Source organism: Marmota marmota, unplaced genomic scaffold (genome assembly GCF_001458135.2).
Source record: "Marmota marmota marmota unplaced genomic scaffold, marMar, whole genome shotgun sequence".
Lineage (NCBI taxonomy): Eukaryota > Metazoa > Chordata > Mammalia > Rodentia > Sciuridae > Marmota > Marmota marmota.
The window spans coordinates 9,689,109-9,696,258 of NW_026000240.1; the positions used below are offsets into that span (position 1 = coordinate 9,689,109).

General features: G+C 46.3%; 1 long non-coding RNA gene across 1 annotated transcript; it reads right to left on the reverse strand.

Annotated features, from left to right (window-relative positions):
• Positions 1 to 2,869: 2,869 nt before the first annotated feature.
• LOC107143286 lies at positions 2,870 to 6,900 on the reverse strand. The gene is made up of 2 exons (XR_001503678.2): positions 6,121 to 6,900; positions 2,870 to 4,164 (listed from the first exon to the last, which is right to left on the reverse strand). It is a non-coding gene; the product is annotated as an uncharacterized LOC107143286 (long non-coding RNA).
• Between the last annotated feature and the right edge of the window lie 250 nt (positions 6,901 to 7,150).

Consider the following 7,150-nt stretch of genomic DNA (forward strand, 5'->3'; position numbering starts at 1 on the left):
CCCAAAGGATGAGGAACCTGGGATCTGGTGTATGTGGCCTTCTATGATTAATTATGTTCTCCTCTTGCTAAATCACGATGAAGTGCGTGTGTCCGGAGAGGACAGATCCTCAAGACTTTCAATTCCTCAGTTTTCAGAGAGCCTGTGTCCTTGGTCCCTGCCAAAGCCCTGGGGCTCTGCATTCTACCATCCAGAGTGTGCAGGGGAGGGAGTCCTCACAAAATGCCGTCTGAGTTTCCAGACTCTGGTTCCCTGTAAACACATTCTCCCCTGCACTTGCTAAACGCCCCTCTTCTGTGTGGGAAAGTACTCTTATCTCAGGAAGCTTTTCCCCAGCTTTCTCCCCAGACTCCTTGCTCAGCTGTCTCCAGAGGCCCAACCTTTTGTAACTCAAAAATCCTTTGTGATCTCAAAAACCTTGGCTTGCAGAAAGCTTGGCTGCAACTCCTGGCTTAACATCTCTCTTCAGGAAATCAGTGGATTTCCTTTTTCTCAGCTGCATTTGCCCTCCCTGGAGAGGAGCAAAAGCCATTCCCTGGCCAGGTGGAGATCAGGACAGCAACCTGAGAGGATCGCAGGGAAATGCAGTGACCTCCTCTGAATTCCACCCGCCGCAGAGACCAGCAGAGCGCCAGGCACTGGGTAGGGGCTGAAGAAGCTCGAGTGCCCAGATTTTCCTTGCCTTTATAAATAAAATCCTGCATTATTCTTAAGATCTCTACTGCTCACAGTAACAGTCAAACGTCTCTCTCTTTTACCTATAGAACATTCTTCCAGAAAACACCAGTGTCTTTTTTCACTAGACATATATCCTAACACAGTTCCTAAGCTTATCAACACGCACATTGAAAACAATACCAATACAGGTAAAGTATCAATGTGTCTTCTAACTCCTGCAACTGCACCATCCCAGTGACATCAGGTCCTCACATGCCCCATTGTTGGTGTGACCCACTGGTTCCCTGGCTGCTGCTGCACAGGCTGTGGCACGTGGCAGGTGTGGCCTCCCTGGGGATGTGGTTTGCTTGCTTCTGTCTGGCATCATGCCCTGTGGAGCCGATTTCATTACTTGCCTCCCATGTCCTGAGCTTCAGGAGTGAGGCTGCCTGCCTCTTGGAGTGACACCTGCTCTCAGTTTGTGTGAGTTAGTGGAAAAAGCTGAGCCAGGGAGCATCCTGGGGCTTCTTCCCCCTGTGGCTACAGCAACAAGACACTGTCTTTGGACAGTGGACCTTCGCCAAACACCAAATCTCCAGAGTCCCAACAGTGCTGTGGTCAAAGTGGTTCATGTCTTTCTCGCAGAAAACAGGTAGGGCAACACCAGTAGGTGACTCTGCCCCACCACGTCACAAAGGGACACCTCTCCTTCCATTCCATTGCTCCTCCATCTTCTGTGATGTCATCCATATCTGCAAGAACCCCTGCACCTCCACAACCGGGTTAGGCCTTGCAGGGAGGAGAGAATGGAGACACTTGAGAGTTTCTATTGATTTATTTAGAGAAAAGATTCCTTTCATTTTAACACAAGTTTATAATTCAATCATTTTTGTGTCAGTAACTGCAAATATTTCCTAAAGAAAAACTGAAGGCGTTGGCTAGCAGATAGGATAGCAAAACTTAATTCAAAATCATTAGGCGAGAGCTTCCTTTTTTTAAGGACCCAAAGTCGATATCACTTCCATTCCTTCCATTGACTAGAATTCATTCCCACCGTTAATTCTTGCTATAAGAGAAGATGAGAAATATGGTTTCTAGTAGGTAGGCAAGACCCTGGACTCTTAATAAAAGAAATAAACAGAGAATGCTGTATTTCCATAGCCCACAACCAGCTGTTGGGATTAGCAGCCAAAGCTCAGGATCTTCTTCCTGATCCTGTGAGCAAGACCAAGCCTTTGAGCACAGGAAGTCCAGTTCCGTGTTTATCAGCCTTGACACTTAATGCTGGAGCCAGATATCTCTCCAGGGGTGGATGGTGGGATGTTCTGGGCGTGGTGAACATTTAGGTCCATCCCTCGGTTTGGTTTTACTCACCTCGGGACAGTAGCACTCCCTATCCTACTGGGAACAACCAAACAGCACCTGCAGGAATCATCAAATGTCCCAGGAGTGGCTGGGGAGACATTCCAAAGGAGAACCACTGCTCAGCTGTAAGATAGTGGCCAGGGACGCTCTCTCTTTAAAGACACAACCCCTTTGTTTTCAAACAAATGATCCCTGATGGTCAGAATTTTCTGTGGGAATTGGGTCAGTCCTACCCCCAAATCCTTTTTACCCATTCAAAACCATCAAGTACATCCTAAAGGCTAATAACACTTCACGCTGATTGATAGGAAGTGGTGGAGATAAGTTAAAAACCATGTCCTCAGAGCTTCATGGTCTCATAAAGAAGATAATGCACATAAATATTACTACAAGGGAGATAAGAAACCCAATAGCGAGAGTACATGACATAAAGTAGGACCTGCTCCTCATACATCACCAGCTCCTTGGCGATGTTCCTGACACCCAGGGTGCCCTGCTGGCCCTCCTTGTCTGATTTGCTATCAGGATGACAGAGTTCACAGCCAAGCCTCAGGCTTTTCCTACACTTTGACTGTAAGATGCTCTTCCAGGAAATTTCTGGAGCCTTGTCACATTACTTCTGGTAAGCCCCACTTGCTCTCACGAGACATTGTCTGGAAAAAAAGGGAAATCCTGTGGTTGTCTGAAGATCTGCTGAAGACTCAAGTGCTTCATGCTTCTTTGGAGCCATTTGGTTATGTATAACAGAGATGCATGTAAAGTATCTTGGGACAGACAGGGGATGTGTCAAAAGGGCATGGAACACACACACACACACACACACACACACAGAATATAATTCCTTTCATGTAGTTGCAGAATAACTTTAATAACTGGCTATGCAAATATCCACTACTCTGAATAGGTAACAAAAAAATCCCACATTATGTACAACCATAATGCCCCAATCAAAATAAAACTTCCATTTTTCCAATTTGTCTTTTCTCACTTTAAAAATATAACCACTTTGTTTATACTTATTTTACTTATCTTGTTAGATGTTAGTGAGGCTAGCAAAGAATTTATGATAATAGCATTTTTAAAAAAATCCAGTCCTCTTTTTGTATCCAAATTTGAGTCTTTCTCTCCTATCCTTGATGTTTACACCTGGAGAAGGAGACTTTGTAAATAAAGTGGACATTAGCAACCCTTTGCACTCTGAGCTGAGCCTTAATAAATCTTCCCAAGCCCCATGATTAGAGACTCTGCTTCCAGAGCAACTCCTGAATGAGCAAGGACCACAGGTTCTTGTCAGAATCTTGGTGTGCCCTCAAGATTAATGTCATCATTGGAGGTGATTAGGTCTGGAGCCCTCTGTCCTCAGGAATGGGCCTCCAGGGAGCATCCTGGGGCTTCTTCCTCCTGTGGCTACAGCAACAAGCCGCTTGCTGTCTCTGGACGGTGGACCCTCGCCAAACACCAAATCTCCTGGCTCCTTGATCTTGGACTTCTCATCCTGCCTGACACTGAGTGATGAATGTGTAAGTTACCAAGTCTTCCAGATTTTCTGTAGACGCTTCAACAGACTAAGACACTACAGAGCCTCTGCCCTGGGCCCCAGCAGTTCTGTACCCGGGTCAGCATGCGCCAACTGGTTTCTCTCTCAAAGGAAGGGTGTGAAGCAGAAGACCCATCAGGACCCTCAGATGATAAAATTGTTTTTTATGTGATTGGTGAAGAAGACAAAGTTGATTTTAAGGCAGGAACACAGAGAATCCTCAGGGAACCAGTGTCGTACCCTGGATGTTTGGGTGTGTACATGAAGGCAGCAGCTCCAGCCATTTGTTTATTCAGGAGCCTGAGAAAGTTAAAAGGTCGCTGAGTGAACCCATGTGGCCGAGATGTGAGAGACAGCAGCAGGGCAGCCTTGTTAGCCTGGCGAGGATTTGTGGGTTTCCCATTAGTCGAGGGTCACTAGGCCTGGACCATCTTACTGGTCCTCAATCCAGGAAACCGTCATTTGGTGAGACAACCCCAGGAGCACGCTGGAGTTGCGCAGAGGTGGAGAACCTTGGCTGGAGAGCAGAGGACCTACAGCACACGACTCCAGAGCCAGGACACTCCAAGAGGAGGCTTCACTTACAGGACTCCAAAGACCAGAGGCTGCAAGTTAAGTAAAAAGATTGTTGCTTCCTTTTCCCAATCCCATATCTCCATTTAGAGGACTTGGGAGCAGAAGAGGAAGACTAGGGTCCTAAGCAGGAAAAGCTTTGAATTATAATATTCTGTCCATTTTTCAAGTAAGTGAATAGGACTTGACTAACCCACATGATTGTGAAGACTGACAGATGTCAGAAGGCCCTAAGACATCATTTCCAGTATGTTTCAGATAGGGGGTTCAAAGGGAGCATCATGAAGGCTGAGTTGAGACAATTCTGACTTCAGCAACCATCCAGAACCAGGCCTGGAAGAGAGAACAGGAACTCTCCCCCATGGGGATGGCTATACTATAGGACTAAGGTGGGCTGTGGGGATGGGGTCTGGTACCCACTGGAATGGTGACATGACTGACCCTCTGACGAATGAGGTCCTGGTCCTCACAGAACTGAGATTTTTAGTTCAAATGAGTCTTGAGAAATCTTGAAAAATCAGAAACAGATATTAGTGGCATAAATAAATACTAAATGAGAGGCATAAATCTGACCAATAGTCTCAGTGTTGGCATGTCCCATGATGCCTGCAAGGGACAGCGGTTCTCACTGTGAGATTTAAGGAATGGCTATTCTGAAGCTGAAGGAAGTGACAGAATTGAGCTTTTATTTGTCCAGAGCAATTCTGGCTCCGTCTGAAACCGTGAATTGGGCTTTCTCCAGATCCCATCTACCTACCTGTCCAATATGGGTGCCATTTGAAGGTATTTTAATGTTTGGATAATATGATGGTACTGGAGAAGAATCTGGGAAGGAAAAGCTGAATTCTTAGAGCGTTAAGACCATCTCAGGGAAGCAGAATTGGGGGTAAGAAGTGTCAGTTCTGCAGAACCTCTGCCCTGTTTGCTGTGCACTAGAAGCAGTTTCTCATCAGGCAGAGGCTGGCCTTCTCTGCTGGCCTCCTTCCAGGAGACTTGGAGAAGTCTGCATGTTTGGGAGTTCAGCTGAGGTTTAAGGTCAAAGAGTACATCTGATCCTCCCTGCTGACTTGGGAGAGCTTGGTTAGCTCTGTGTTCCCTCCCATCTGTGGGCAGATGTCCCTGGAGCTGTAAGAGGAGAGGGAAGGCCTTACCCATCCAGGGAAGCTCTGAGGAAGAGTTCTAGTCCCGAGACCTGGGATTTCCAGGCTTGGGGGGCCAGAGCTTTTCTATATATGAATATTTTATATCGAAAGAAATAAAGGGTGATATTTGTTTCGATTAGAAATTCTGATTCAAGTCTTCTGTTTTCCTTTTAAAATTTTTTACAGGTGACTTCAGTGCTTAGAGTTCAGAACATATTTTAATCAATCTATCTCCATTAGAATTCTGCTGATTCCAGTCAGTGTTACACAACAAATGTTGAGGTTGACCTAGAAACTGTAAGAGTGGTGTTTATGTTCTCAAAAATTAAACAACTGGAGACAGGGCACCCGGGGTCTGCTAGTCCTTGGTCAAAGCTGTGGGCCTCTTCCTGAGCTAGAACTTTTATCCATGAAGTGGGCCACACAATAGGCTTCTGGAGTGTGTGGTGGACAGCCTTTGCAAGAGTGCCTTAGTGGGGACAGTGTCACATGTCCTCGTATCCTAGACTGTCGGGCTCACAAGCTATGATGTTATGCTGGTTCCCTGCCAGGTTTCAGCCAGAACAGGCAAATGCCCTGTGAGGCCATGCCACCCTCAGACCCCTGGTGCCCTCCTCAAAGTGGGAGTAAGACCACCAGCTTGGGCCTCAGAGAGCTGGTGTCGGCAGAGACATAAGCAGGAATCTGGGGCTCCCCAGGGGTCAGAGCAACAGCAGCTGAGATTGTACAACTGTAAATCAGCCTCTTCTTGGTGGAAACAGAGGACTACCAGAGGGTCTTTGGGAGGGTTTGGAGGTGCAGGTGAGAGGGAGTGGAAAGGCGAACAGTCTGGTGAGGTTGACTCACCTCTGGCCATGGGAGAGCCCTGGTCCACGCCTGGCAGATGTGGTCACAACTAGGGAACAGGGTTCTTCTTCCCCTGATCTGAGTGATGACAGCATGAGTCGGAGCCAATCCAGTCGGAAGGTGTGATAAGGCAGATGACATTTACATCAAATGTGGCTCTTTGCCCTTAGGAAAATATTACCTGGCTAGTCAGCCGATGTGGAGATGATCCTGCTATCGAACTGTGTGATAGGTCTGCCTGTCTCTTCTGTGCTCAGAACCAGAGAGACAGGACTGGCCAGCCTGTTCCAATCATGGACTACTCTGTAAATGCCCTGCTCAGGAACCTTCAACCTGGCCCCTTCCAGACCTCCCCTCCCCCCCCCGCCCCGCCCCGGGAAGAGGGATAATAGATGTGTGTTGCTTTAAACCACTAAATGTGTGGTCATCTATTTGTACAGCAGAAAAGGAAAATTAATACATCATCTATGAATCGCACTAGTTCTTGAACTTCATGATGAAGGAATCCTATAGTATTTACATCTTTGTGCTTAAGCTGCCGTCCCACGACAGTCTCTGATGTCCGTGTCTGTGTGGGTACAGGTAGACACAGTTGGCTCGTCTTCAGTGAAGAGAACACTGCCCAGAGTCTCATTCCACCACCATAGAGCTTTTCTATATATGAATAAAGATGTAGTAAACATCATTGCCTTTTAGTGGACATATGTTTGTATTTCTCTTGGGTATGAATCTACAGGAAAAACTTCCATGGAAACATCGCAGGTGTATGTTCTTCTCTCCTGGAAACATCCAAGCAGTCGTCCAAAGAAGTTGTGTTGTTCACCTAGCATACAATAAATCCACGATTAACTTAACAAGTTCCTCTGTGCAGGCAGTAGCTTGAATTGAATGGAGTTTCTCTTCAGAATTTCCTAAAATAGACTCACCATCTACATGAAATTCCCAGAAATTTAAGCAATAAAAATTGGTGAATAGTTAACTAGTTACCACATTCAATATCGGCTGTTATATAAAGCAAAAAAAAAAAAAA